Source organism: Erigeron canadensis, chromosome 7, assembly GCF_010389155.1.
Source record: "Erigeron canadensis isolate Cc75 chromosome 7, C_canadensis_v1, whole genome shotgun sequence".
NCBI classification, from domain to species: Eukaryota; Viridiplantae; Streptophyta; class Magnoliopsida; order Asterales; family Asteraceae; genus Erigeron; species Erigeron canadensis.
Window position 1 is genome coordinate 3,812,311 of NC_057767.1, and position 22,262 is coordinate 3,834,572.

Genomic DNA, 22,262 nt, shown 5'->3' on the forward strand with positions numbered 1-22,262 from the left:
AGTAATATGTATCTGCAGATTTAATTGATGTAACGGTTTGTGAAGTTTATAAGGAGTATTTATTGGAGGCAGTACTTGCACCCCACGGCAAGAAAGTTTACTTATCTTTCCCAAATTTCCACTTTTATTCAATTTATATTCATGACAAAGCTATTGAATTCACTACCACTATTACAATTAGTATCTATAATATTAATTTTGAAAATCTATCTTTTTTAATAATGTTATATAATTTTATGAAAGTTATATAAATTTATTGAGTTTTTGATTGTTCTTTCCATTTTTCAACCCAAAATATCTCTGTCACTTGTTCATAATACCTTTAAAAAAAATCTCAACCACTTATTTTTTTTATCTCCTTAAATATCAACCACTCATTTTTCTCTCTTCCATAGATCATTTTATTTATCTAATCCATTCAAAAAATTTTATTTCAAAAACCATACATCGGTAAGTTATAAAAGTTATATTAGTGGTTCTAAAATTTTATGGTCTTTCATTAGAGATGTCATTCCATATATTTTCGACGAATTTTTAAATCTGGGGGCGAAGCCTGTACAGCTAAGGCATTTGGCTATCACACTCTATGACCTATAACCTCCTATGACCTATCATACTGTATGACTTATCACCCCCACCATCTCATTGCCGCAACGTGTAGGTACTTTGTCTCGTACAATATAATAAAAATATATATTTAAGATAAAAGTTGGAAAAAAAATTAGAAACTCAAAACAAAAGAATTCTAATGAGACCGTGAGAGTACGTAATTGACAATATACATATCTTCTCCTGATGGTGCATAGACATCCGCTAGTCAAACTTGTAGAAAATGGAATTGAACGACACTAAATCAGCCGACTTAGGCCAGCCCGGTTTAACAACCGGGTCAAGTTTTAACATATACATATATAAGATATATTCATTGGATTTGTTTTTTTCAATGTGCGATGTAAAGATTTACTGTTAAGAAAAAGAAATATAAATAATGTGGATGTTTTGGTTGAAGGATTGAACAAGGAGACATACAAAAGTCATAATGACTTCATATATGAAACAAACAACCTTGTATAAGGAACATAAAGATAAAGAAGAAAAACCGTATATACTTCTAAATTTTATAAACAAAAAAATAAATAAATAAGTATATTCTATCTGTTTTACATCATAAAATTAAGAGTGATCGACACAAATCGTCCTTGTGGTTTGTACAAACAGTCATGTTTCATCCTTTAACTTTTGAAACCTCATAGACAATCCTTTATAGGCGGATAATGTTTACATTTCGTCCTTTACGATAACGGACGTCAATTGGAATCTGTTAAGTCCCTCACGTACATACCACGTGAGGGTATAATGGTCATTTTCACCTTTAAAGGACTACCGGTGATAGTTTTTTCGTCACTTTCCTTTTTTTTCTTTCTTCTTTCCTCATCTTTTTTTACCCACAATTCTTATATGCACTTACGGTTGATATACATGTGTACCATAAATCATGGATCCATTCATCCATCTAGATCTTTATTCTACCAATTTGGGGGTCATAGGCTTAGATCTGCATATATATTTGAAACCGGACAAAAGAGGATCAGAAATACTGTCATGGGCTGTAAACACCAACACCGGTAACTCATATGTGGGGTGTTTTTTATGCTAAGAAAAAAACATAAAATAAATTGTACATAAGTATCAACATCGCCACAATGATTCATTCAATAACCACTTAACCAACCTCAAATACATATATACCTCTCATGTACATATATACTTGCATATACCTAGCCATATACAAAATTAAGAGAAACAAAAATATAGATAGGAGAATTTTGATTGTTGTATGGTGATTTCACGACACAAGAACATAAAAGAGATTTGGTATGCTCTGAATCATCTATGAAATCGATTTTTGTGTGGCGATGGCGTGAATGGCAACGGGTTTAAAATAAGAATCGATTTCTATATCCAGATCTATATCTATATAATCTGGCTACCACATCGCCAATCTCCCCATGTTCGTTGTCACCATCCAGATAGATATATCGATCTATATATATCTATCGCGGAGCTCGTATCTAGTGCTTTGAAGACGAAGGCTACAGGTTGCGACTTTTCTGTCGTATATGTGAAAGTTCAATTACGGATTTTCTTTATCCCCAACCAAAAAAAATGTCAACCGATACACTAGATTGACCTTTCTTTTTAAGTTTAATTATTATCTTCTTAAATGGCAACAATACCTCAGATCCATGTGTTTGTAACTCCGATCCATTTGATAGGGTTGGAAAATGTACATAGATATACATATATTGTAACACCCGTCATTTTAAAAAACCTGGATTTCAAAAACTTTGCCAAACGGCGTATAAAAAGTAGCGAAAAAGGATCACTTTAAAACTACTCCATCCGTAACCGAATGGTACCTTTATAAAATGGTGTTACTAAAGTGCATCATCAAAACAATATAAATGAAATCCAAGTTATGGCACCAACATAAATGCCATCATTAATACATGTTCATAAATCATGAACGAAAGTAGCCAAGACATAAGGCTAAAAGAGGAAGTCTAAGCATTCAACAAACTATGTTAGTCTTCTTTATTGCATCTACCCATCTCACTGAGCTAATCTTTTCCTAGCTCAAACCTGCTTATCCTGAAGGACACAACATTTTCATAAAAGCAAGTGTTAGCTAATAAAATTAGCTAAGTAAGATACACACATTTTGATAAAACGTTCTTCATTTTACTTTCATAAATCTTCGTCATATCTTACTTATCAAAACATGATTACATTACACTTCATTCACAATTATCATAGATCAACCCATACTTCCCTTTTCCCACATTGCATCACATTTCATTTCATATCAACATATACATCATATTATCATATACCCACATCTTAATGAGTATCTTATATCATATCAACATAGACTTACCACTTAAACGTAACTTCATATCATATTTTGGCATATCACGCATAAACTTGTCACACGTATTCATATTAGCACATATTCTCACATCACATGGTGGTCTCACAACGTAAAGCACATATACTTCTTCCACACATATCTTATTATTATCTTAATCAGCTTCATCTTACGTCTTACATATCACACATAAACACATCGCACATATATGCATAGCACATGTAGGACATATACTCCTAATTGTGCCTATGCATCGTTCTTATCACACGTCTCAACATATCTTATTAAATCCCACGTCACCTTGTAATCCCACGTCTTAAATTACATGTACATCTTTCTCACATATTCATATATCTATCTTAATCGACTTATCCTCACGTCTTACATCTTTACATATTACGCACTAGCTTTACAACTAGCACGATTTCCCACGTCTTACACACTAGCATTACAACTAGAGCAATTTCCCACGTCTTACGCACTAGCATTACAACTAGCACGATTTCCCACGTCTTACGCACTAGCTTTACAACTAGCACAGTTTCCCACGTCTTACGCACTAGCTTTACAACTAGCATGGGTTAAGCTTAACACTTCCCACGTCAATCTCATGTATTTAGCTATAGCATTTCCCACGTATTTCTCTTTCTTACTTTTACGCACTAACACTAAGGCTAGAACGATTTCCCACATTTCACACTTTACTTTAACATTAGGCATATTCATTACCTAAGTAATCCCACATCTACTTTAACGTTTAATCCCACTAACGTGCACAACTCATAGCAATTCCCACGTGTATCTAGTGAACTAGACATGTCATACTTAAGTCCTACATACAAGCCATCACATATCAACATTAAGGCATATCAACGACATTATCAACAACACATATCTTAAACATATCATAGCAACGTCATTATAAGCATCATACTTCATATGCACATATATACTTCTACTTTAAACGTCATCATATCAACATAAATCGTTTCAACATGCATATATTACCACATAACCCCCCGCATAACCCGAAAAATCCAACACACATAAGATAATCCGATTAAGAGGTTATTTATAGAAAACCACATTTTGTTGTGCCTCCAGCGTGAGAAAAGTTATGTATCTTACCTCAATGGAGTACTCAACAATCACAATCGAGTTTACCGTGCTTGACAAGTGTTTCTGACAACCTATAACGAGTATGAATAAATCATAAGTCAACTAGACACTTAAAGACACCTTAGACCTTTGTGGAAACTTGACATTTTAATCATCTTTTAAAACCATTACCATTAGAGATTAGACCTTCTCACGATTTCGTGGATAGCTTATTTGTCAAAAATGAAGTTACGGTTCAAAAGTTATGGTCGTTTAAAAATGTTAACAAAATTAGTCCCTAATGGGAGTTACGAAAATCTGTAACGGGAGTTACAGGAATAACGGGAGTTACGAAAATTGTAATTGGAGTTACAGTGCAGGTGTATCACAAGTTACCCAGCTAACGGGAGTTACACAATCGTAACGGGAGTTACGACGACCAGACGTGAAAAACAACTCCAAAACCTAACCAAACACATCGCAAACGACCCATAACCTTATGAACGACTTTTGTACCTCAAATTTCATCATTTTAAGACCATAATGATGCAATGAAATCATTGATTAACCCCTACTTGATTTGCATCATAACAACAAACGTTTTAGGTTACCGAATCGATCAAAACACACGTTTTTGACATCAATTGATCCTCTAATAACCTAGACCAGTTATGGATCTGATTATATGATTGAAAGGACATAAAATCCATGTAATAATACCTCAATTACCTGTCGATTGATCAACAGATTGAAAACCAAGCAAAAACCCTTCCGAAATCCCCCGAAATCGCCTAGAACTTGAAGAATTAACCTAGGGTTTGTGTGTGAAGCTTTCTTAGGGTTCAGATCTGTTTCTCCAGCCTTATGCACGAATTTTGAGTCCTATTTATACTGAAACAACTTTCACAACTTTACATCTAGGCCCTCGCACTTCGTTATAACTCGTTTAGGCACTTAACGACTCGTTTAACGCCACCGTGAACACTTATCGACGCTTATATCTTAATGATCACATTAATTGACTTTATTAATCATCTTCAACTTTAACTTCATTAATTTAAATCACTTTAACACATATCTCATGTAAATCATTTAAATCACACAATTACATATAATTCACATAGTAATTAACAGTCACCAACGACAAGTTAACGGTCAACGTCAAAAGTCAAACTTGAAAGGTTTGGGGTGTTACATATATATATGTTTTAGAGGAAGAAAGAAAAAAGGGGATACTGGAGTCGATGGGCGTCGAAAATACGAGAATACCCTCACGTGGTATGCACATGAGGGACTTAACAGATTCCAATTGACGTCTGTTATCATAAAGGACGAAATGTGAACACTATCCGCCTATAAAGAATTGTCTCAGAGGTTTCAAAAGTTAAAGGATGAAACCTGACTGTTTGTATAAACCACAAGAACAATTTGTGTCGATCACTCTAAAATTAAAGTGTTCTAACCAAGATCCAATTTTATCTGATTAATTAGAAAATATACCTTTATAGATAGGTGAATACCTGTATTGAATCAGATATTCAATAGTAGACGAATACATTACAAACAATATATCAAAATCACAAAAAGCCAAACTTTTGCTTTTTGCCTTTTACGGATTGCCCAAAACATGGATAAAAGGGATTTTACCTTTTTCCTTTCGGTTGTAACCACCAATTATTTAAGTCTATTCTTTTAGGTTTTTATTTTATGTGTATAAAAAAAATAAGAATTAATTTCATTATATCCCTTTGAAATACCATATTATCAAGTTTGATCCCTGTTATTTTTCTTTTCTATTCATCAGACTCAAGTCACCGTGATGTCTTCCTTACATCCCATAACTGAAGAAACACATTGTACTATGCAAGTTGATGGAGAAGGTGGCTTTCATTTGAATGGATTTTCTTCCCATATTGAGGAGATTTGATTATAGTCGCAAACTGGGACAACAACCGTCATCAATGATTTTTCTTTCTACAGTAAAACTTCTATAAATTAATAATGACGGGACCAATGTTTTTTATAAATTTATCAAGATATTACTATATCGATAAATTAATAAATTATTAATTTAAAGATGTTCATGTATGACCTTCAAAAATTCCCTTTTTAACTTTCATTTTCAATTTATGTTCATACATAAAATTAAATGAACTTGTCAAGTTCATTGTTTTAAGTTAAAGATAGATAGTTCAATGTACATGATTTTAGATTTTTCATTATAATATGCCAACAGATAAATTTTAAAATCACATAAAATATGGCTTATAAACTAAAAGGTGTAAAGAAATCAACCATGACCAATCAACAAAGAAAATTGTTATGCAAGTATAAGAGAGATCATCAATGGTGTACTCAACAAGATTTGGTGTAATGGGGTGACAAAACTTTCGATCAGAAAGTTAGTCAAACTACAATATCAAAAACTCTCAAGAGATTATCGGCTACAACACTTCACAACTTTTTGTTATAATACAAGAAGACAATGCCTCAACTCTTAAATGTAATGAGAATATTTAAAGTTGAACTCAATATAGATTCCATGTTCCAAAAAAAAAAATTAGACAATGTTAGAATTTTAAAATATTTAAGCAATTATTAATTTATAGTTTTATTGGGACTAATATATTTACATTGGGGTTTCAAAAAAATTATTATCTTATTATTTATTGATTGATTTCCAATTTTGTACTGGTCCCAAGTTGAGACTGGACAAATTATTAGTTTTATCGAGGTTATTATTTTATCGAGTATTAAATTATAGAGGTTCTACTGTATCAATATTCGGGGAAAAAGGAATCCAGAAAAAGCTAAGTACATTAAAAATCTTGTTCATTCAAATGATATCCAATTTCTTTGTATCCAGGAGACTCTACAACAAGATGGCAATAACCTTATAATTCGTAATTTTTAGGGTAACTTTGTATGTCAACATGAATGGGTTAACTCTAATGGTCATTCTGGTGGATTGTTATCCATCTGGGACCCCAACGTTTTCACTAAAAATTCCTCATCATCCTCCCAAAATTTCCACCATATTTCTGGAACGATTCGGGGTTGTGCTGATAAGATTAATGTCGTTAATGTGTACGCCCAAGAAGACCTCCCATCTAAACGAGCTCTTTGGGCCGATCTTGCTGGTCTCAAAAACTCGTATGAAGGGGCATGGATTTTGTTCGGTAAATCTCATTGATTTGGTTAAAGGAAGAACGACCTTTGTTTCAGCAAGATCCGTGCTCAGAACAAGAGTCGTGCTCTATTATACTTAGACAAATTTTCGACCTCAATTTTGACCGAAAAACGAAAGTTGTTATTTTTGAAATTTGCCAATTCCAAACATCATAGAACATCAATACAAGGTTATGGAATAAACTTGGAGGAAGTATGTAACGATGGCTTGGTGAAAAACTACCATTCGGAACTGAAAGAGCACGACTGTTACAGGACACAAGCGCCGTCCTCCAAAACAAGAGCTGTGCTGGGCAGATTACGACAAAGTGCTACTTTAAACAACAACTTGATGCATTCATCGTCTTAGGTTTGGAAATAGCGTATGTATGCCCAAATCATTATAAATACCATTTTACACATTTCATATATTGTTATGGCACGCCACACATTGATGGACGCTATAGATAGTGCTACTTTGCGTCTTTAGTAATCGTTATTTAGAAGGATGTTCAAGCATGTAAGAATATACAAATGATCAATTATATTTAACACTTACTTTCATGTGGTATGTTCTCAATCATCATCAAAACTAAGAAATGCATTATAAATGTATTAAACCATGTATGTACCAACAAAGGGGATTAGTCCTTAGAGTGCTTTTGCTGATGTGACGCTGATAGGAACTAGTTATTGACGGATGAGTCCTATCCATTGGGTAGCCTCTTATGGATTGTCATCACCCATTTAGATCTAAAGGGGATTCCCTTGTTGAACCGACATTTTTTTCTTTTTTTATAGACAAAGAAGGGTCGGGATTAAAAACTTTACTTTTGTCTTCGAAAATCCTCAAGACGAAATATGTGTAGTTTTGAGCATAAGTAGTCTCATGGTTAGAAGTCCGCTATGTGTGTGGGTTTAAATATAAAATTAATTAATTAATGAAAAGGAGAGACATTATAACCTTGTTTTTTTTACTTAATAAACTTAATAATTAACTAAGAACTTAATCATTGAGTTAAATTTTATGTTTTTTATTTATTTAATAAACAAAAATAACCGTCAATTACATATATTTTACTTAATACATAAAAAAATTCTTAATGTATTCAGCCAATTAATTAATACACTAAAAAAGAAACGGACCCATATGTACGTTTATGTCACTTGTAGGTGTGAGTTTATAAATTTTTATTTAAGAATGAGATAAAGAGGAGGGCATGATAAGGAGGGGAAGAAAGATGCAAATCACATAATTAAAAACGCTAAGTACGTGATATATAACTAATTAAAAAGGCAAAAATGAATCTGAGAATTCGCAAAGCAGTAGTATTTGAATTGAAATTTTTGGACCGCAAATAGTCATTCAAGCGTCATCAGTATAAATCGTCCCTATATGCTTCGTTCTCGTTCCATCGTGCCTTGAACCCTTCAACCTACATAGATTTTACATACGTATATATTGCATCAGTTAATTAATTATATTTTTGCAAAAGGTGAAAGCAAGCTCGTACATAGACAATATATATGCCATACGCGTTATATATGTTTTGAAACAAACCTTTGTATCGCATAGTTGTTATTTTACTTTTGGAACATCTTCTAAAGGATCTCTGCTATTTAGCGATAGCGATTGATACTCATCATAACATGATTCCTGAATCAACCAGCCAATACATACATGATGCATTGCAATTCATGGTTAGTTAGTGCGACACAAAAAACAGTATATATGGCTAGGATGTACAAACGTTAGTTCCTTGCGCATTTTTACAGTTCATCAAACGAAATTACACGTACCTGCAGCTCGCGAAGCATTCTAATAAAATTGTATGTTATTCTCCTCTCGAATCTAACTTCTTCAAGGTTCCTCTCTAAATAGAAGATGTCTCTTTTCACATCATGCAGCATTGCTAGAAGGCTCTTGACTTTTATTTTATACCCCCTTCCAGATGTCTGAAGTGTCTCAAAATTCTTTTTGTTGATAACATCCAAGAATTAGTAAGTACGTGTAGCACGAAATACATGATAGCAGTTGAAGACGAAAAGGAGTTACCTTTAACTGTTCGTGAATATAGCTCGCCCGTCGATGTGCCTTTTTTCCCCCAAATATATGCACATTGACTTGCCGAATAAAAATAAGACTGTCTCGGTATAGGTTCAGTAGGTGCAGTGTAAGTTTCTTTTGTTATCTTTAAGTCTCTTAAGTTCGTTATGGATTTTCATTTCTTCTTTCCTATTTTTGCTCCCATGTTGGATCTTTTGAGCCATGCCCTTCATCTTTCCATCCGTCAGCAACATACATATATATATATGGAAAATGAAAGAAATATGTATTAATAATTTCTTGAAGTGATCAAGACTCACTTACATTGCACGCTAGCGATATAGACACTCACTATATATATATAGAGGTTAGGTTATATGTGGTTGTTGTATAACTAAGCTTAACCTGGTATAGAATCCTTTACATATTAAATTTTTTAATCTATAAAAAAATAGGGGCTCAATTAGTTATCCATTGTACAATAATATTAAAATTAATACGTCACTGGTTCTATACCTAAGCATATGTATCTAAGAGCCACATATTCACTTTTCTCATATATATATACATATATACATACCAGATCGTTAAGCTCTTGTGCACCAAACGATGCCATTCCATCAATCTCTTTTGAGGAAATAAGTTCTTCCTGGACTTGTTGCAAATATTCCATGTCCATCTTCCCTTTGTTAATCAGCCTTTTCTGACAACGTTTTTTATCTGGTCTTAACGCAATTTCATTAGTCAAAAACACGACACCAGTTTCTCTAGGCACTGAATTTCTGGGGCTTTTAACAATACTCTTGATGAATTCACTATTAATCAGTCCTTTAAAGCGGAGCGGTGCTAATATCTGGTTTATCAATTTAGACACACGTACATTAGTAGTCAGTTTTCAACTATATATTTGTATCAGATATAACTGATCTAATGTACACGTGCAACTAAGTTTTTACGAACCTTCAGGTATTCAATTTCTTCTTCCATAATTTGAGCAGCAGTACTCAACACGCGAAACTTGTCAACATAGAATTGATGATAGGAAGTTCGAGGTAATTGACTATCCATTGATTAATGATTTTTTGAGTGATGAAATCAAATTCAAGTATATAATGTATCTGCAGAAATTTCAACGTACGTACACAAGTGTATATGAGTTGTGATGAGATATCTTGTTGATTTACTAAACTTGCGGAGTAAGTTTTTCTACTTATTAGTAGTACTATACTTGCACGCCACGCACTGCACGGCAACTCTAATCAAAGAAACAAGATATATGATCAAATAATTAAACACACACAAATTGATAATCAAATATATACCAACATTATTTAGGAATAATGCGAGTTAATGTAAAATTAAAGGTGGGGTTTTTTTTTACCGTGATGTTATGTTGCTAACCACTACTAAAGACGACGGTTGAAAGTAACATGGATTCAATTTAAGAAATGAAGTTGTAAACAATAAATTAAAAGCTCACCTACTTAATTACCTAGCTCGAAATCCGCGAATCCGTTCGATCATAAGTCCTAGGTTGCAATTAAATGAAAACCCGATTTTAATATGTTGACAACAATTGTCGAAATCAAGCATATATCTAACTAAATTTCTTAATTTACTAGTTCAATAATATGGACCAGTACCACCAAATATCTATCCAATATATTATATAATTAACAAATTTGTTTGATTATTTTAAAAAAACAATTTGTCTATTGATTTACATGTAATTAATTAAAACGCAAAAAGTATGCAACCTTTACGTGATCATCATGTCACTTCATCTATGAAATTAAGATTTAGTCCATAATTGTACTACCAGCAAACCTAAAATTCATTTAAAAAAAATGTATATGTATATAGAACGAAACATAATTCTAACAAATCAATCTAATAATAAGAAAATAAATAAAAGAAAACGAACGAACGAAACAATGGTTACCTGTTAGATTGTTGAATTATTGAAAACCAAATTAAGCCCTTTTACTTCTTCGGTTGTTGTTATTCGACAAGATCGAGCCAGACTATTTTATTTTGCTCGACTCCCTCACCCACCCTCGTGAGGGTTCTTTTTCGGTGGTTGCTCACGCCCACCCTCACATTAATCGAATAGATATATTATATTATATCGTTTTAGGTTAAATAAAACAAGTATTAGAGTAAAACAAATAAAACAATAGGTTTTTCTTCACTCAAGATCGCCGTTCGTCATAAAAATCATCGTGAATCAATTGCTTTGTTAATCTTCGTGCATCAACTTAACAATCTAAGGGTCAAAATCTTGTCTTACTTGTTTTACTTTAATACTTGTTTTACAATATCCAATCTCTTATAATGTTTTATTATTTCTTATTTCCTTGCGGCTTACGGATGAATGATAAAAGGCCAACACCCCTTTTACTTTGTTGTTGGGCCGAGCCCAGATCTCACAATACATGGAGTGTGGGAGCCCAATCAAGTATTAGTACAAGTCTTCTATTTAATATTTATCCGCACATTAATAACGAGAGGGGTACCATGAAAATAAAGCCCGATGTAGTCTCATCATCTCCATTGGCATATAAACAGTCTAAGTTGCTCACATATTTGCAATTTAAGCCATCCCCAACTCAGGCCCTCATTAACGATTTTCTTTTTGTTATATATTCACTTAATATATAAAATATATAAATGAGCTGGGTTTTAAATGTAATTTTGATTGATACAATTTGTATCTAAGTATTATATCACCAAAAGAAATAGTTAAGGATAAAGTTGAAAAGAAAAACAACCTTTTTTACATTGTTTTGGCGAAATCTTTTTAAATATATATACCTAGCTGATCGAATTGTCTTTTCATTTTTACTTGAATTTATATATCAATACATATTATTTATTGGATTTTTTTCTCTGGTGTAATTTTGATACGTGCTGAAAACGATTAATTCTTTATGCAAATCTAAGCAGCCAAGAAATTAAAGGAAATATAAATAACTTGCATCTTTTAGTCGAAGGATTTAAGAAAGATGCAAATCACATAAAAACGCTAAGTTCGTAATATATAGCTAAAAAGCAAATTAAAATGAAAATAAGAATTCGCAATACGAAATAGCAATAGTATTTGAATTGAAAATTTTTGGACCCCAAATAGTCATCAAGCGTCCATCAGTAAAAATCGTCACTGAATGCTTCGTTTATATTAAATTGTAGTTGACATATTAATCGTTTATAAGATATCCAAAAATTTGAAGAAAAAAAAAAAGAAGAAGAAGTGCAGTGGAACCAACCAAACCAGATCTGTTTCAATTTGCACTTAAAAACAAGCCGGGTCATTAATCTTTAATGTAACGAGATATATATATATATATATATATCGGATGAAATTCTTCGTTTTAAGGTGTTCTTTTGCTCGATTCATGATTCTATCGGATGAATCTAAAAGCTATGCATAAAGAAGTTTGACCTCTTAGATGTAAGAAAAATCTATGGTAAGCCACAATATGAAATCCTTCCGAGTTAAGCACATATCAAATGATTTTCATGAGAAACTTAAAATTAGGTGAGTCAGCAACCAAATAAAGTAGGAGTACCTTTTAGACAGTACCCAATTAGGACTTTACTACTAGCTACAGTACAACCACAAAATTCAACTATAGATAATTTAAGGGATCATACGTACACATAAAAAAATAAGAAGTCGTGTTGCATAACAAATGCAATAACGGCGCACCACGAGCATTAGCTTGAAGGCGATTCAACAGCTCGTGAGCACTCTATGCCACCTAAAGGTAAGTTGATTTGGTTGATCGATACCCTGCAATATTTATGCTAAAAAACTGCAGACAAATAACTTGAAAATATTAAGTAAAGCATGCAGTACCTATCTTAGATAAAACATGAAGGATTATGTAAAATTCAAGGAAAATTATGTAAAATTTAGGGGCTATGTATATTTATTAAATTTAAAGATTTAGTTTGTAAATTATTTTAAAATGGTAGTACCTAATTATATAATAACAGAAGTAAACATATATGTTTAAGTAATTCTAGTATGTGACAATGGCATCCTGCATTCCTGTTCCATTTGATTCATGAAGCCGGAAGACGTGCGTGCGGAAGGCGTGCGTACGGCTTCATGAATCAAGAATGGACTGAAATTATATACATGAAAAAACCATGAAATTACAGACCAATGATAATATGTGAGACTATATAGAAATTTTAGAAGACAAAAAACTATTGGATTGATTCAAACATGTAGAAAAACAAAAATTATTAAATAAAATATAATTTGCTCTTTATCAGTTTTATCATTTCACTTTTCATAATAATAATTATATAAAAAACATTATATTAAGGGGTGTTTGGTATTTTGATTATAAAACAAATTTTGCGTTTTCAAAACTGTTGCGTTTTGAAAAAGCATGCATGTACATCATGTTTCACCAAAACTGCGTTTTCATAGCAAATAATCACTTTTTCATACAAACACTTTTATAGATTCTTTGCGAATCAGATAATCATTTCAAAACGTAATCCCAAACACTCTCTAAGTTTTATTACATTAATTAAAAAATATGAAAAAAAAAAAATAAAAAAAAAACTAAAAAAATGGACATAATAAAAAGACGGGTTTCATACCAATTACCCTTAAATTTTAAGATATAAACAAGACAATAGCGTAAACCAACCATCTAATAGATGGATACACATGGATGGACTGGTACCAGTTGTGACATCCATATATGCCTCCATGGTCCACTACAATGAAGCATCTTCAAAAATATATTGACACAAGTTCAATCCATGGATTTAGCACTATAATAGCCAGTGATTGTTGGATGAAAGTGCTAAATGGGCATGATCCCAGGGGAGAGGGTCATGTTACCGATGTGGTACATGAGACTAATAGAACCAGTTGCCCTTAAACTTTGAAAAAACATTAAAAAAAAAGGACAATAACGTAATAACCACTCGCAAATCCTCTGCCAATTTGTTTTGTTTTTGTCACTCTCGATCATCTCCATGTCGGCTGATTCCGCATGATCTAATGGCGCGCATAACATATTTCTATAGTATTTTCATTTATTTGCTCTTTTCAACGTTTCATCTCAATACAGAGTAACTTTTTCAATGGTTTCAACCAAATTCATTAGGTTAAAATTGGAGATCGTTTATATTTTCATTAAAATTGGAGAAAACAAACGTTTTATAACGTAATATAGATACGAACCAAAGTTTTCTTTTCTATTTTACTTCATTTTATATAAGATATGTCTACTGGATTTGTTATCTCTCGTGTAACTTTAATACGTGATGAAAACGATTACTCCGTATTTTTTTTTATCCTAATCTAAGAAGCCAAGAAATTAAAAGAATTAAAAATAACTAAGTTGTATGTTTTAGTTGATGGAAGATTCAAATCACATAAAAACGCTAAGTACGTGATATACAACTAATTAAGAAAGGTAAAATGAATGTGAGAATTCACAATACGAAAACCAGTAGTATTTGAATTGAAAGTTTTTGGACCCCAAATATATAGTCATTTAAGCGTCCATCACTATAAATCGTCCTCGAATGCTTCGTTGTCGTTCCACCGTGCCTTGAACCCTTCAACCTAACATTTTACATATGTATGTAATGCATCAGTTAATTAATTATATTCTTGCAAAAAGTGAAAGCAAGATCGTGTACATAGACAATAATATATATGTTTACTCGAAACAAACCTTTGTATCGCATAGTTGTTTTACTTTTGGAAAAACTCTTTCAAGACATGTCACTTTATCAAGCGATAGCAATTGATACTCATCATAACATGATTCCTGAAGCAGCCAATACATACATGATATATGAATTGTATTCATGGTTTTTACAGTTAATCATCAAACGAAATTACACTACGTACCTGCAGCTCGCAAAACATTCTAATAAGATTGTATACTATTCTCCTCTCGGAATTAACTTGTTCAAGATCCCACTTTAAATAGTTAATGTCTCTTTCCGCAGTACGCCACTGTCTTAATAACATCCAAGATTTAGTACATATACTACCAAAATCTTATTTACAGGCCAAGACGGAAAAGAGTAGTTACCTTGAACTCTTTGCGTCGACGAGATTGCCCCCGAAGACGTACTTCTTCTTTTTCCCAATACCATCTGTTCAAAGAATAACTCCTATAAGGAATCCGTATGGGTTCAGATGCAGTGTACGTTTCTCTTGTCATCTTTAAGTCTCTAAGTTTGTCGTGGATTTTCATTTCTTCTCTCCTGTTCTTGCTCCCGTGTTGGATCCTTTGAGCCATGCTGTCAACCAGATCGTAAAGCTCTTGTGCACCACCCCATGTCATTCCACCAATCTTTTTTGAGGAAACAAGTTCTTCCTCAACTTGTTGCAAATATTCCGTGTCAATCCGCCCTTTCTTTATCAGCCTTTTTTGACAACGTTTTTGATCTGGTCTTATAGGATTTTTCGCATCAATTAATTTACCAGTCAAATCCATGACTCGAGTGTTTATAGACACTGAATTTTAACAAGACTCTTGAGGTACTGACTACTTTCCTTATATGCTCTGGAGCGGATCCATGCTACTTTCTGGTTTATCAATTTAATTAATTAGACGCACATATATGAGTACGTAGCTAATCTAATTGAATAAAAACATGTAAACTTGGAACTAATTAATACGAACCTTTATGTCTTGAATTTCTTCATTGATAAGTGGAGGAATAGTACTCAACAAGCCAAACCTGTCGATATAAAATTGATGATAGGAATTTCGTGGCAATTGACTACTATCCATGATTGATTTCATGGCCATATATGATTTTTGGATGAGATCAACTTGAACCTACACAAAGTGTATGTAATTTTTGATGAGACATCGTCTTGTTGAATTATACAACAATTGTACGTATTTATATATGAAGTTTTTCTACTTATTTACTCATGACCAAAGCTATTGAATCATTATATATTAATTTCGATGTGGATATGAAAAAACACAGACTAAAAATAATCAAATACCCATAAGACAACCATAAATTCAATATATGTAATTAACTAATTTGTTTGGCTATTTAAATTACAATATTGTCTATTGATTTCCCTAAGATTAATTCCTAGCTAGGTTTAATCGGGAAATCAATTAAAATCTAAAGAGTATGAAACATTCGCATAATCATGTGATCATGTCACTGCATCATAGATGATATAATACTTAACAAGTCCATAATTGGACTAGCAAACATAAAATTCAATACAGTAAAGAAAACATTATTCTAACCAGGCAATCTAATAAGAAAAAAAAAAAAGTTAATAAACAAAACAAAATGTAGTTGCCTCTTTAGATTGTTAGAAATAAAAACCGAAGTCCTTTGACTTCTTTCTTGGTTCGTGCGGTCGTTGCTGTTGATTTCGACAAGACCAAGACTATCTAAATTGCGTGAGGTTTTTTTTTGGGGGGTTGCTGATCACGCCCACCCTCGTATTAATTGATAGATGTGACATATATATTGATTTCCCTTATACGGATAAATGATAAAAGGCCAACGCCTTTTTTTTATGTTGTTGGGCCGAGCCGAGTTCCCACAAAACTAGGAGTGGGAGAACCCATCAAGTTTATTGGTACAAGGCTTCTCCTTAGTATTTTATTCGGCACATTAAACTCTAGTTCTATTTATCACCGTCTTTGGCCATTTTTCATCATCCATTCTCCAAATGACGTGAAATTCAAGGACAATTTTAATCTTCAAGTAACAAAAGTCTTTATAAACGATTTGGGAATGTATCTAAAATGAGTAACATTACATACTTTTACAAACACCTCGATACTTTATTTTACTTAGTATTATCCAACATTTTATTATATTACTCAAGAAATACATAAAAAACGGCGGCTCGGTTTGAGGGTGAATTACGCTTGCTTGTCGGTTACAAGCCACAACTAGAATAATGGGTAAGGCATTTGACTATCATACTCTATGACATATCAACTCCTATAACCTATCATACTCTATGACCTCGGTATCACCCCACCATCTCACCGCCGCAACGCGCGGATACTTGCTCTCGTCTACTTCTAATTTGTAAAATGTTAATCGTAACACACTCGAAAATGTATGAAAAGAAATCACATTTAAAAATGTGATAAAATTTTAGTTAATGGAAGATGGAAATGACATAACAAAGCTGAGTACATGATACGTGTATATGACTGAAAAAGCAAAAATGAATATGAGAATTCGCAATACGAGAATAGCAGTAGTATTTGAATTGAAATTTTTTAGACCGCGCGCAAATAGTCATTTAAGCGTCCATCAGTAAACGTCGTCCCTGAATGCTTCGTTCTCGTTCCACCGTGCCTTGAACCCTTGAACCTATAACATTTTACATATAGATATTATATATGTAAAAGGTGAACGCAAGCTCGTACTTACGTAGACATTATATATGCATGCCTATATATATATATATATAATCGTGTTATATATGATTTGAAACAAATTAACCTTTGTATCGCACAGTTGTTTTACTTTTGGAACATCTCATGCAAGATATCTCTTCCTTAGCGATAACAATTCAAACTTATCATAACATGATTCCTGGATCAACCAATACATACATACATGATGAATTGTAGTTGTATTCATGGTTAGTGTGACACGCAAAAACAGTATTATATGGGGAGGATGTATTCGTTGCGCGCGCGTTTTTACAGTTCATCAAACACGTACCTGCAGCTGGCAAAGCATTCTTATAAGATTGTATGTTACTCTCCTCTCGATATTAACTTCTCTAATTAAGATCACGCTCTAAATAGTAAATTTGTCCTTCCACATTACACAACTGTACGTGTTAATAACATCCAAGAATTAGTACGTACGCATATATAGTACCAAAATTGAAGACGGAAATGAGTTACCTTTAACTCTCTGCGACGAGATTGCTTCCGTTGATGTACAAGTTTTTTTGCATAATACCAACCGCGACAATAACTCCAAGGATAATAAGGCGAAATCTGTATGGGTTCAGGTGCAGTGTACACCTCCCTTGTTATCTTTAAGTCTCTAATTAAGCTTGTCATGGATTTTCATTTCTCCTCTCCTGTTCTTGCTCCCGTGTTGGATCCTCCGAGCCATGCTTTTCATCTTTCAATGGATCGGTATATGCAAAATGAGAAAAATATGATAGATTACTTGAAGTAGTGATCTCGAGACGCACACTCGCTAACAATACATACATACATATATTATTATATGATAGAGATCAAGAGAGAAGGATATATATATACTAGCTAGTAATACACATTTACGGAAACCATGTATACCAGCTGATCGTTAAGCTCTTGTGTACCACGCGATGTCATTCCACCGGTCTTTTTTGAAGAAAGAAGTTCTTCCTCAACTTGTTGCAAATACTCCATGTCAATCCGCCCTTTGTTTATCAGTCTTTTCTGGCAACGTTTTTGATCTGGTCTTATAGGCTTACCAGTCAAATACATGACTCCAGCAGAGCGGGTCCGTGCTACTTTCTGTTTTATCAATTTAATTAGACGCATATGAGTAGTAGGCATATGTGAGTTTTCATTTTTCAACACTAATACTATATATATATATATATATATATTTGCATCATTACCTGATCTAATTAAAGAAAAACATGTATAAATGCAACTAATTAAGTTTTTACGGACCTTTATGTCTTCAATTTCTTCATTGATACGTTGAGCAAAAGTACTCAACAAGCGAAAGTTGTCGATACAAAATTGATGATGGGAATTTCGTGGTAATTGACTACTATCCGCTAATTTTGTCATGGAGATGATGATTTGCAGTGAAATCAATAATGTACCTGCAGAAACTTCAACGTCCTTGAACCTACACAAGTGTATGTAATTGTGATGATACATCTTGTTGAATTATGTGAGAAGACAATTGTATATATATATATGAAGTTTTTCTACTTATTTATTCATGACAAATTAAAGCTAGTTATATATTAATGTCGATATTGATATGAAGAAACACAGACTAAAAATAATCAAATAAAAGCAAATGAATCCATAAAATAACCATAAGTTGATAAGTAATGTTGATCGAAAAACAACAAATTACACACACTTAAAATAATCAAATAGAAGCAAAAGAACCTATAAGACCACTCCCAATAGTGACGTTTTCAACGACATGCAGTACACGTACACTTTTGATGCAAACTGGCACATTGATGTGAATTTATAAAACAAGAAATATCTCAATTATGACTTCACACAATTAGGCAGTACGTGGACCTTATCATATATATATGATATAACTACGGTAAATCCAGGTTGTTATCTAAGAATAATGTGAGTTAAGGTAAAACTAAAAGTGGGCGCGCATATTATGTCCGTACTGCCGTGTTGCCTAAAACTACTAAAAACGGCAATAAAAAGTAACAAGGTTCCTTGATCAAGAGAATAGGTGCATGTAAAGAGTGAATTAAAAGGTTCATCTACCTAGAATAGTTCCACCATAAGTTCAGGTTGTTATGTTAACAACATCAGTCGAAGGATCAAACAAAGCACTAGCTAATTGGTACCACCAAAGCTAGTAAATTTATTTAGTTAAATTTCCTTGACTAGTTCAATTAAATTAACCGGTTAACAGTTTCGTCTATTGATCTATCTAACCATTAACAGATTAATCTCTACATTAAGAGTAATCAACTAAAATTTCAAAAAAATGTAACTTTCACATAATCATGTTATTTCATACAAAAGACTTAACCCGTAGCTGAATTAAAAAACAAAGGATAAATGGGTCTAGCCCTATGTACCATACGCCTTTTTTTTTACGTTGTTGGGCCGAGCCGAGTTCCCACGAAACTAGGAGGGGGAGAGCCCATCAAGTTTATTGGTACAAGTCTTCTCCTTAATATTTATTCGGCACATTAAACTAATTTACTATCTTGATTCCATGCAAAGGTTGGAGGGCCTTTTCTACCATTTAGGTAGAAACTGAAAGCAGCCTCTCTACTTAGGTAGAAATAAGGCCTGCCTACATCTTAACCTCCCCCATACACCGTCGAGATATTGAGGCTCAAAACCCACGGAAGGCGGCACTGAGCAGTTACTTACTTTTTTCTAAACTACGGTGATTTACTCGTATAATTAATTTTCACTAATCATCTGTCTATTTTAAACAATCAAACTTTTATTTTATTTTTGAACAGGTCAAACTAATAACTGAGAACGTAATTATAGCCTGCAACAAGGTTTTGAACCTTCATATATTGTAAAAATATTGATACATCAGACCGGAACATTAATTTTTTAATCAAGAAATTATTGAAGAAATTATTGAAGTCTCAATTTATAGTTTTATACTGCATAATCATTCCAAAATCAATAACAAAAAAATGTGATTAGAATAACCTTTAATCGAGAGTACGTGCAAATAAAAGAACGTTGTATGTTTTTCTTCTTTATTTTTTTTCTCAGTCCACAAAAAGATATGTAGGACTGTAGATATATATATATATGTAACTTTATAGTAGGCTAAATTAAATACATTACATGATTTAATCTACAAGTGATTGATGAGTTTCTCACATGTTTAACGAGCTTAATCGATAACACATGTATAGGGTATATTTGGCAGCAAGCTTTTTGGAGCTTTTAGGAGCTTCAAGTTTTTATGAAAAAGCTCATATCTAATGAATAGCTTCGTTTGTTCATAAAATTTAAGAAAAGGCTTCAAGCTTTTAGATGATGAAAAAGCTCCTATCTAATGAATACAGCTTGAAGCTTAACGCTAATCATACTAGCGTTTTGGGAATGGAAGTAGCTTTTTCGTTTATTATTTACATAAATAGCCTTCTAATGACTTTACACTTCAAGTTCTCTGTTATTTTTACGGACAAATCTATCCATTCTCCACGTAACAAACAAGAGGGAAATATTCGTGGCAATGCTAAGCATATAAAAGTATTCTTATATAGAGTAATCTTATGACACCAACTAAAACATTTATATATTTTTTAATGTATTTTTACGTATAGGTATTGAGTTAAATTATGGTATTGAGTTAAATTAAATATAGTTTATATATTTACAAAACAAGCATTGTTATTTTCATTAGTATATATAAGGGAAAGTGAATATGGTGTTATCTCAAATCCAACTCGAATAAAAAACCATTTACATTTTGATTTTTATTCCACAAAAATCATGGGAACCCAAATTTATTTATTCATTATACACAAAATATTTAAAAAATAATAGGTGAAATGCCTAAGTATAGTATGCAAACACAAATTGATATTATTATGGCTACATTTGCGTTGCATAATTATATTCGTAATTCTCATGAAGACATCTTGTTTACTACAATTGAATTACATACCACGAGATGAACTACATGATGTGTGACACAAGCATTGACGGTGTATATGGGGGAAGAACGAATGAGATGAAACAAGTTCGTAACAACATTGCTACTCTGATATGGAATGCACGTCATTAGTGATTAGTATTATTATATTATGTTTTCAAGTGTTTGTGAACGATTATGTTTTACTTTGTTAAAATGACCATGCGATATTAAATTATGAAAGAAATTACGTGTATGTCTATTTTTGTCATTTTACATATATTGTTAACAGCTACAACTACTCTGCCAAACATCTAAATTTATCTAACAGCTACAGCCTCCAGCTTTTAGTTACAGCTACTAGCTACCAGCCACTAGCTGATTTTACCAAACACACCCTTGTTTTTTTTTTTAAGAGGGGTTCAATCTTTATATTGGTTTCTTTGTGGTTTTTTTTTTTAAATTTCTTTTTATTTTTAATGTTATTATTTACCGTTTTATATTGTTTGTTTCAAAATAATTTCAAATATCCTAATTAATCATTTTTATTATTATTATTTATCAGAAGATTTCATCAAATAATAACACCAAGTTATCATGAGGTGCTTAACAGTTAACACCACCATATATGGCTTTCCATTTTGTCCGCACTAAACCCATTACTAATGCTCCAATAATGAATGG

General features: G+C 32.6%; 1 long non-coding RNA gene across 1 annotated transcript; it reads right to left on the bottom strand.

Annotated features, from left to right (window-relative positions):
* Positions 1-8,497: 8,497 nt before the first annotated feature.
* LOC122606545 lies at positions 8,498-10,060 on the bottom strand. The gene is made up of 5 exons (XR_006324936.1): positions 9,823-10,060; positions 9,252-9,475; positions 8,996-9,169; positions 8,757-8,852; positions 8,498-8,631 (listed from the first exon to the last, which is right to left on the bottom strand). It is a non-coding gene; the product is annotated as an uncharacterized LOC122606545 (long non-coding RNA).
* Positions 10,061-22,262: the final 12,202 nt, after the last annotated feature.